The sequence below is a fragment of the Bos taurus genome, chromosome 15 (assembly GCF_002263795.3).
Source record: "Bos taurus isolate L1 Dominette 01449 registration number 42190680 breed Hereford chromosome 15, ARS-UCD2.0, whole genome shotgun sequence".
Taxonomy (NCBI): Eukaryota; Metazoa; Chordata; class Mammalia; order Artiodactyla; family Bovidae; genus Bos; species Bos taurus.
The window spans coordinates 14,061,493-14,070,821 of NC_037342.1; the positions used below are offsets into that span (position 1 = coordinate 14,061,493).

The 9,329-nt window shown below is 45.1% G+C and overlaps 1 protein-coding gene across 1 annotated transcript in view; it reads left to right on the forward strand.

The window, feature by feature from the left end:
* MAML2 (mastermind like transcriptional coactivator 2) overlaps positions 1-9,329 on the forward strand; it is a 402,023-nt gene that overhangs the window by 173,456 nt on the left and 219,238 nt on the right.

Genomic DNA, 9,329 nt, shown 5'->3' on the forward strand with positions numbered 1-9,329 from the left:
TAAGTTGTGTCCTACTCTTTTGACCCCATGGAACTAAGTGTGATAATATATATGCTATCTAATATGGTATCTAGCATCAGGTAAACATTCAATAATTGATAGCTTATTCGTTTTTATAATGAGTTAAACTTTAAAATATATCTTTTGTAACTGTGAATTATGACAAATATTAAGCTCCTAATATCACAGATATGGAGACAACATCATGAGGTTTGGTAAGCGTGAGTTTGGCAGGGAGTTTAACCCTGCTTCAAGTCCCAGCTTTCATCATGACTTCCTTCATGACTCAGCATCTCTGAACCTCATCTGTAAAATTTGGGTCACAATACCTCATCTGGTAGGGACAAAGGTTAAAAGAGATGGTGCCTGTGATTTTGTGTTCTACATACTAAAGCATCATGCAAATCAAGGCATCTTCTTTCTCCCAGGCAAATGTATGTTATATGAATTGGGGGCAGCTTGTATTTTGCATTCACAAAATGTGACTTATGGAACTGAGATTTCAGAAAACATCAGCACAGGCACTAGAAACTGACTTTCAACTTATTTACAAATAGAGTCACAGAGAAAACAAACATATGGTTACCAAGGGGGAAGAACAGGAAGGATAAATTGGGAGATTGGGATTGACACCTACATATTACTATATATAAAGTAGATAACTAACTATATATAAAAGTATATATCACTAACTATATATACATACTGCTAAGTCACTTCAGTCGTGTCCGACTCTGTGCGACCCCATAGACGGCAGCCCACCAGGCTCCCCTGTTCCTGGGATTCTCCAGGCAAGAACACTGGAGTGGGTTGCCATTTCCTTCTCCATATATACATACTACTATATATAAAATAGATAAGAACCTCCTGTATAGAGAACTCTACTCAATACTCTGTAATGGCTTCTATGGGGAAAGAATCTAAAAAAGAGTGGGTATATGTATATGTATAACTGATTCACTTGGCCCTACAGAAACTAACACAACATTGTAAATCACTATACTCCAATTAAAATTAATTAAAAAAAAAAAACAAAAACCTGACTTTCCATTTCCTTGGTGTGTTTAGGGCAAAACACACTAAAGCACTAAAGCAGAGGAAGGAAGACCCGTACAGCCTAGTCTTCCTTCTCCTCATCCTCCAGGGTATGACAGGGTCTGTGGGTCCCCTCAAGGCTTTTGCAACCAGGGGCTATGCTGGCAGTTTGTTTTGTACACCATTAAAAAAAAAAAATCCAACTAGAGCCAGGGAAATTTTTGTTGGCTTGAATGTGAGGTATGTTTTTAAATTGCAGAACAAAGTTTAATTTGGTTTCCATTTCCCTTGATGAGGAATAGTGTCTCTACTGCAAGAAAACCTGACACTCCTTTATTCTTGCAAGCATGGTAAAAATTTTCTGGGTCACAAAACAAACACTAGAGGAAGAAATGAAGGTGCATGCAAGACGCTTAAAATAAATATTCCTCTGTGGTGATTATTAGAAGGCTTGGACTAAGAAGCTGTCAGCCCTAGGAGTTTGGGCCATCTTCCCTCTAGTTTTCTCTGGTTGCTTTGTTCCTCGTCGCTCGTACAACACATGCTAGTCAGAGCTGCTTCACCCCGTGTTTCCCGAAGTGCTTGCAAACGCTGAATGGCAATTATAAAACAATGCCTTAGGGTATATGGGCTCCAAGAATATCGCTCTAGCCGAAGGCCAACTCAGGAAGTGTTCCTTAAAACAAATCCACTGTCAGAGGGAAATGGTAGCGAGAGATTTGAATTATCCCAGGTGCCACACGAGACATTTAATTCAAGTTATCAATTGAATGCGTTTTAGGCTTTGTCAGTATCCCACCAGCCTAGGACACAGTCAGTATTCTCAAGGAGATTAGTTTCACTCAGGAGAGCAGACTCACAGAGCACTTAAATAATAAAGAAAAAGAATTGCTGCCTCTACATCTAGTGTGGAATTTCAGAGGAGGGAAATGACCGTAACCTGGTGTGTCCCAGGGAAGTCTTCCTGTAGGATGCACATTTGTTACCTCTGTGTCTTCCAGGACAAAAGAGGCAGACATCCCCCAATAGTGCCTTTTAGATCCTCTGTGACCACACAACTTGGCCTCTCAGATGGTAATAGTGGTAAAGAACCGGCCTGCCAATGCAGGAGACATCAGAGATGCAGTTTCGACCCCTGAGTTTGGAAGATCTCCAGGAGAAAGGCATGGCAACCCACTCCTTGTATTCTTGCCTGGACAATTCCGTGGACAGAGGAGTCTGCCTGGCTGGCTACAGTTCATAGGATCGCAAAGAATCGGACAAGACTGAAGCAACTTAGCATGTATGACTGTACAACCACTGAGTGAGCTGGGCAGGTTTCATTTGACAGAATGAAGGGAAAGAGAGGTGAGTGTGACCCTTCCACTGTCTGCAAGACGTGGATGGCAGGCTGGGTCACCTCCTACTCCTGCCTTGATGATTCTGGTGCTCACTCTCTCTTAGGTCATTGCTATTTGAATGTGTCTGTTACCATTTTGGAGAAGGCAATGGCACCCCACTCCAGTACTCTTGCCTGGAGAGTCCCATGGACAGAGGAGCCTGGTGGGCTGCAGTCCATGGGGTCACTAAGAGTCGGACATGACTGAGCGACTTCAGTTTCACTTTTCACTTTCATGCATTGGAGAAGGAAATGGCAACCCACTCCAGTGTTCTTGCCTGGAGAATCCCAGGGACAGGGGAGCCTGGTGGGCTGCCGTCTATGGGGTCGCACAGAGTCGAACACGACTGAAGAGACTTAGCAGCAGCAGTTACCATTTTACTCCACATACTGCTTAGCCCATGGGAGCTATTTCTCATGTTTCATTCTGTCCCCTTGTCCTCTAGAGAGGCAGGAGATAAAGTGGCCACATTCCTAAAAAAGTGCAAAAACATAATATATTAATATAACAGAGAAGACTTTTATGTCTCTGCCCCTCTTTTAGCTGATTCTAATCGGAATAGTGGGGCTTCCCTGGTAGCTCAGTGGTAAAGAATCCGCCTGCAATGCAGGAGACCTGGGTTCAATTCCTGGGTTGGGAAGAGCCCCTGGAGAAGGGAATGGCATCCCACTCCAGTATTCTTGCCTGGGAAACCCCATGGACAAATGAGCCTGGTGGGCTACAGTCCATGGGGCCACAAAAGAGTCAGACATGACTTAGAAACTAAACAACAAACAGCAGTCAGAATGGTATTGGAGTGAGGCAGGAGCTGGAGAAAGATGATGATTTTGGAGGAGAGAAGGCAAGAGAGAAAGCCTCTGTCCTTACCTTCTAGAATCCTCTGCAGCCTTTGGCGTGGCTGATGATCCCCCTTCTGCCTCCTAACATCTTTCTCCCTGTTGCTTCCACGGCATCCAGGGAGCCTGTCCACCTCCTCTTCTTCTCGTGAATCCTTCTGCCTCCTTCACCCAACGTTCTTCTTCACATCGCCTCGTAGATGCAGGTGGCCCGGAAGGTTTAGTCTCAGCTCTGTGTCTCCCACCCTTTCCCTCCCTGCCCTCTCAGTGCAGATGACTCTCAACATCTTAGCCGCTCCAACCAGACTGGATTTCTACCCTGAGCTCTAGACCTCTGTCACCAGGGCTTCTCATTTCTCAACTCAGGTCTCTCAGACTCAACCCATTACAAATGTGATTTTGCCCACTGAAACTCTCTGATCTCTTATTTCCAAGACCATTTTCCTTAGAATCCTTTTTCTTCTCTGCCGCTTCCTGAATGTCACAGAACAAATATAAGAGCCTCTTTCTTGGGTAGGGAAACATTTCCTGCAAGATGGTTTGTGGCTAATGGCTGCTGTGTGTGACCCAGGGCTCTGAAACCCATCTTCCACTGCCCCCTGCATTCCAGAGCCTCTGCAAAGGGGGAGGAGGGGTGGCACATTTGCATAGGCGAGAAGCTCACAAGAGATAGCTTGTAAATGCCAAAAATGACTGCTCTGGTGTGAGTACGGAGGGAAGGATGTTAGGGAGAAATATATTCTTAGCGTCCATGGCAATTGCAAAAAGGATGCCCGTTAGAAAGACATCCACCACTGGCATTTTGGCCCCCATTCAGTGCATGGTGTTTTATGTTTAGAGAGGTTGGAAAACATATGAAAGGGAATTACTCGTGTTTTTCCATCTGTACACATGTGCTTTCACTGGTGTTAAATTCTTGTTGCAAGAGTCTCTCATCCGGTAATGTACACACAGAAAGATATTCCCACCACTTAAAAAAATTATGATGATTAAAACCAGCTGAGTCAATTCATAGGGCATTGAAGCAGGACAAGTGAAATGTAAACCCACGTTCTCTGGAGCTGTAAATGCTTTTAACACATGAGCTGCTTCATGTGAAACTTATTCCACTACCAGTATTGTGTTTTCATATCACTGTTCTTAAGGTTGATATTTGAGGATGAAAAAAATGCATGCTTTGAGGGGAGGAGTTTCCCCCTAAATTTTGAAAGGTGGGCATCAGTGGCTAACAGACACAGAGCTTCCCTTCTAGGTAACAGGACCTGAGCAGAAATCAGTTTGAGGAAAGAAGCTGTCCCCTTGTTCCTATCACTTACATGCTTCTTGAAAACGGATTGTTTAATCTGGCTTCAAAAGTGAGACAGAAGTCACTCATTTAGGAGACCCTCCGAACTCTAGGTCTCAGATGTACTTTCTTAGGTGATGAATGTTCCCGGATTATGGTTTATTATCTCCTTTTGCTTTGCTGATGAGTCATGAGTTATTCTGATGAGGGTTCATTGGAAAATACTACCCTGAAAGACTACTCAGCTCTGGCCATGGAGACAGTGGCCTCCTGTAAGGTTTTAAAAATTCGTTTATCCATTCAGCAGATGTTTACTGAGCTCGAATATTGTGACAAGGACAAGTCTAGACTTTTGGGATACATCAGTGTACAGAAAGGACAGAGGTGTCCATCCTGTTTATCAGCGCTTAGTACTCAAGCATGTCTCTGTACAAGGTGCTGGGGGAAGTTCTTGCTGGAACACCAGAGAGAAACATCAATGTAGCTGAAGTTATCAGGTTCAGGGGTTAGTTCATCAGTCCTTTGTCTTCAGATGGATAGAACTGAAGTTGAAGGATGCAGGCAAGGGCCTTCCACAGAGGCCCCCTCCCCCAAAGACTCAAAAAAGTCATTGTCACTTCCCTCGTGTCCTGATTGTCCTTGCGTAAGCCCCATCCTTCAGCTTCTGCCATTTATTATTTGGTTTCTACCATCACCCTATCTCCAGCTCTGATTTGACTCTTTTTACCAGGTTTTGGGGCACTGTTTCATCTCCCACTGGAATGTAACTTTGGACAGTACTTACTTTCTGCTTTATTAATCTCATGTCTGCATTGACAATCAGAGTGAAACGCCACCCTTGATGTGGCATTTATTTACACCAATTGCTAGTAATTCATTTTAAAAAGCATTTGTTGAACACTCGTCATATTCAGGCATTTTACTGAGGCCCTGGGCACAGTGATACTCTCATAGTTTGCAGAATAGAGTGGGATTGTCAGAAAAATGAGCCAGTAATTAAGTACAATGCTTTGGGAATACAGAAAAGGAGCACCTATCCGGAGTGGGCAGAGTCTTGAGGCATAAGCAAAAATGAGTCAGGCATAGAAGCAGGAGCCAGGTCAAGGGGAAAATACAAATACGTATGCGATAAGGCCATATGTCACCATCAGACAGATAAAAAGAACAGTGAATACTGTGGCATTCTCCTGAGACCACATACAGTCTGAAGGCCCACTTCACTCTTCCTGCAGGGGGTTGTGCCTCCTTCTGCTCTGTGGTCCCCCCTGACCTGGGACACACAGGACGGAAGAAGGAAAGAGGCAGGTGAGAAAGAACAGACAGGTGGAAACAGAGGGTTGAAGGAGTTTGCACCCAGTCAGATGTAGACAAAGAAGTAAAAACAGTCCATGCTCCTCTCTCACCCTTTCTCTCCACAGCTTGTAGCCATGTGCTTTAGCCAAGGCCTTCTCAAATGGCAAAGAATCCACCTGCCGATGCAGGAGATGCGAGAGATGCAAGTTAGATCCCTGGGTCGGGAAGATCCCCTGGAGGAGGGCATGGCAACCCACTCCAGTATTCTTGCCTGGAAAATTCCATGGACAGAGGAGACTGGCAGGCTACCGTCTATGGGGTTGCAAAGAGTCAGACACAACTGAGTAACTGAGCATGCACACACCTGTTTGGGGGCTTCCCTGGTGGCTCAGACTGTCAAGAATCTGCCTGCCCGGAGAACTGGGTTCAATCCCTGGGTCAGGAAGATCCCTTGGAGAAGGAAATGGCAATCCACTCTAGTATTCTTGCCTGGAGAATTCCATGGACAGAGGAGCCTGATGGGCTACAGTCCACAGGGTCACAAAGAGTTGAACACAACTGAATGACTAATTCATTTAGCCAAGAAGCCATCTGTATTTCACCACCTGGTAATCCATGCATCCACCCTGGAACCTCTCATTGTGACGAAAGGTAGCCTTTGCTCACCTTCCTGTCAAAATGCAGAGTCACAGACATCCTAGAGGTTCTGGAACTAGCCTTAGTTTTCTAAAAAGCTTCATCTGAAAGCGAACTATCTGTGATAAGACTAAATAAACTCACTGAGAGGCCAATTTTCTGCTTTTCACTGGAAGGATAATAATGATTCCACTGGCACTTGGGAGAAGATGGAAAGCATTTTCTGTCTCTGATTAATTTTTAAATGGAAAAACACTATAACTTAATTAATGGGTAGAATCTTTTGTCACATAATCTGGGCCAAGAAGGGAGAATTGACGAAAGATTAGGATTTCCTTGTTTGTTAACTGCTTAGAGCACACCAGCCAAGGGGGCATCAGCTGCACAGGTTTGGCAGAAGAGTAGAGAGATGCACCCACCTGTCTGCTGTGCCCTGACCCCAGAGAAAGGGACTATGTGGTGCAAACGTGCATGTACATTGTCTCAATTGGGTCCTCCTGAAGCACACATCTGGAAGGCACTTTCACTGTGGAGCATGCTTAGTGTTAATATAATGTGCAGCAGAATAGTTCAAGACTCCATGGACAGAGGAGCCTCGAAGGCTACAGTCCATGGGATTGTGAAGAGCCAGACATGACTGAATGGCTAAGCAGCAGCAACAGAGGCCATACTACATGTTAGGTTGTTGTTCAGTTGCTCAGTTGTGTTCGACTCTTTGCAACCCCATGGACTGCAGCACTCCAGGCTTCCCTGTCCTTCACCATCTCCCAGAGTTTGCTCAAACTCATGTCCGTTGAACCATCCAACCATTTCATCCTCTGTCATCCCACCATTTCATCCTCTGTCATCCCCTTCTCCTCTTGCCTTCAATCTTTTCCCAGCAACAGCATCTTTTCCAATCACAATAATAAAGATTTATCTCCCATTCCTTTTTCTTTCTCCACTGATGGCTACAATTCTGACAGCAGTTCCAGTGAGGGTGATTCCCAAACCAATACAGAATTCTCCAGCACTGTCTGGGTGTCCTGTCCTTCAGCTCAGTTCTGATAATGGTGTCGTGATGTCATCACCTGGTGATGGTGTCAGGCCCCATGGGTTAACAGCTCTGCCCTACAAGACTGCCCCTCCCAGCTTCAGACCCAAGTTAGCTGAGCTTCTGAGTGGCTACTCATTGGGAGTTCCAAGCACTCCCTCCTTGGATTAGATTGATTTGCTGGAGTGGCTCACAGAACTCAGAGAAACATTTTGCTTAGTAGATTATCAGTTCAATATGAAAGAATACAACTCAGGAATAGCCAGATGGAAGAGATGCCTAGAGTATGTGGACAGGGCAGGGCTTCCCCTATGGCTCCACAGGTAAAGAATCCGCCTGCAATGCAGGAGACCCAGCAGATATAGGGTCAATCCCTGGGTTGAGAAGATTCCCCTAGAGGAGGAAAATGGCAAGCCGCTCCAGTATTCTTGCCTGGAGTCACAAAGGATCAGACATGACTGAATGACTAAGAACACTGTGGGGACAGGACACAAAGCCCTCATCTCCTTTCTAGGCATGCCAAAATTTCCATGTCTTCATCAGTCTGGAAGTTGCCCAAACCCTGTCCTTTGGGGGTTTTAAGGAGGCTTCATTACCAAGGTACGATTGACTAAGTCATTGGCTATAGGTGATGGGATTCAGTCTCCAATCCCTCTCCCCTCCCAGGGTATTTGGGAGTGGGACTTAAAGTTCCAACTCTCTAACCTCAGGTTTGGCTCCATGGGCAACCATCCCCCATCCTTAGATGTGATCCAAAAGTTGCCTCATTAACATGACTAAAGACACTTTTATTACTCTCATCACTTAGGAAGCTCCAAGAGTTCTAGGAGCTTGGCGCCATAAACTGGAATAGAGACCAAATATATAGTTCTTATTATAAATCACAATACCACAATGGTCTAACAGAAATAAAGTCAAGAATGGGAGTTGGGTTTCCAGAAAAACAGGCACAGACTCACTGTTGCTAGTGCATTCAGATTTGCTCCCAAGGGTGTGAGCAGATGCCTTCCTACAGATGGCCCCAGCGAGATCCTTCAGGAAGGAGTAGCTCAAGTACCTGCCTCCTGATGGCCATCCCTAGAGCCTGAGGATGGGAGGGTGAGGCCTTTGGAGAACGTGCTGGATGGAGCATCAGGGCAGGAGGGAAGAGAAAAGCTCTTTGTTTCAGCTGCACTTCTTGGGTCCTGTTTCAGCTGAGCACTGGCGCAGACCACCCAGGGGAGCTGGCACTCTCTCTTCACCATTAAAAATCTGGGGGTGTTGCTATCGATTGACATTTGGAACTTGCCTCTGAGGTTAATACCAAGGCAACTGTTCTCTCTTAAGAGAGTCGTGAATTCTTTCAGGCCTTCAGTCAGTGGCTTGCCGTTCTCAGCCAAGGAGTCAGCGAATAAGAGGACTGAAGCACTCTTAAAGACACTTTAACCCAACCAGTTTTCATAGAAAGAAGAGGCCCCAGAAAGGCAGAGTGACCTTCCAAATGTCACATTGGTAATTTATGGCAGATTAATAATCATAAATTAACTCAACATGAAACTGATGATAAAGCTCAACCCTGAACAGCAAAACCTATGTGCCCTAAATACCATCATTCTGTTGCCAGTTCTTGGAAAATAACCCAAGAGGGATTACTAGGAAATTTTTCATCCACCCCCACAATCAGCCTTGCTTTGTGATGTGGATGTCCTTGTAGCAGGTCTCCACAGAATCCATTTTATGTACTTCATTTCCCTCCCTGATTGCCTTCCACAGAAGGATCCTGTGAGATTACCTTGATCTTCAGGACCCCTCTAGACTCTTTCCTCATATGAGAGAATGTGCAGTCCTGGGAC